At 37.1% G+C, this 1048-nt stretch overlaps 1 non-coding gene across 1 annotated transcript; it reads left to right on the top strand.

Moving 5' to 3' along the window:
- Positions 1-497: 497 nt before the first annotated feature.
- Positions 498-570, top strand: TRNAE-UUC (transfer RNA glutamic acid (anticodon UUC)). Its single transcript has one exon. It is a non-coding gene; the product is annotated as a tRNA-Glu (tRNA).
- Positions 571-1048: the final 478 nt, after the last annotated feature.

Here is a 1048-nt window from a genome sequence, read left to right as displayed (position 1 = left end):
TCTAAGGAGATCTAACCAGTCCAACCTAAAGGAAATCAGTTCTGGATATTCATTGGAAGGACTTATCCTGAAGCTGAAAGTCCAATACTTTGGCTAGTTAATGGGAAGAACTGACTCACTTGAAAAGACCCAGATGCTGGAAAAGATTGAAGGCAGGAGGAGAAAGGGATTACAGAGGATGAGATGGTTAGATGGCATCACTGACTCTATGGACATGAGTTTGAGTAAACTCCAGGAGGTGATGGACAGGGAAGCCTGGTGTGCTGTAGTCCATAGGGTCCCAAAAAGTCAGACACAACTGAGCGACTGAACTGAACTGAACTGAACTGAAGGAAGAAATAATGCCAAGCCTATCATTTTTTCACAGAAAATAAGGGCATTTTTTCACAGAAAATAAGGGATGTGAGTTACAGCTTTCAACTCATTCTAGGAGCTCAATATTACCTTTATACCAAAGCCAGACAACAACATTAAAAGAAAAGAAAACTACAGGGACTTCCCTGGTGGTCCAGTGTTTAGGACTCAGCACTTTCACTGCTGTGGCCCCAGGTTCAGTCCCTGGTCAGGGATCTAAGACACCACAAGCTGCATGGCACAGCCGAAAAAGCGAAAAAAAGAAAACTATAGACCAACATTCTTCTTGAGCACAGCCTTAAAAATCATTAATAAAATATTAGCAAATCAAATACAGAAAATAATATTAAATAGATAATATATCTTCAAACTGGGTTTATCCTAGAGATGAAAGTTTCATTAATATTTGAATATTGAATGATATAGTTTTCCATATTAATAAATAATAATGAAAACCCAGAAGGTTATTTCAATTTAACAAAAGATGTGCAGATTCAAGATCATTGGTACACTGAAAACTAAGATATTGCTAGGATAATGAGAGAAAACCTATACAAATGTAGAGCTATACCATGCTCATGGATTGGAAACTCAAAGTTACAATGTCAATTCTCCCTAAATTCATATACAGATTCAATGCAATTCTAATCAATATTCCAGCAGTCTTCTTCATGGAGATTGACAAGTTGATTCT

The sequence above is a fragment of the Bos javanicus genome, chromosome X (genome assembly GCF_032452875.1).
Source record: "Bos javanicus breed banteng chromosome X, ARS-OSU_banteng_1.0, whole genome shotgun sequence".
Taxonomy (NCBI): domain Eukaryota; kingdom Metazoa; phylum Chordata; class Mammalia; order Artiodactyla; family Bovidae; genus Bos; species Bos javanicus.
Note: the sequence above shows the minus strand (reverse complement) of the source record. Positions and strands in the feature narration are given on the sequence as shown.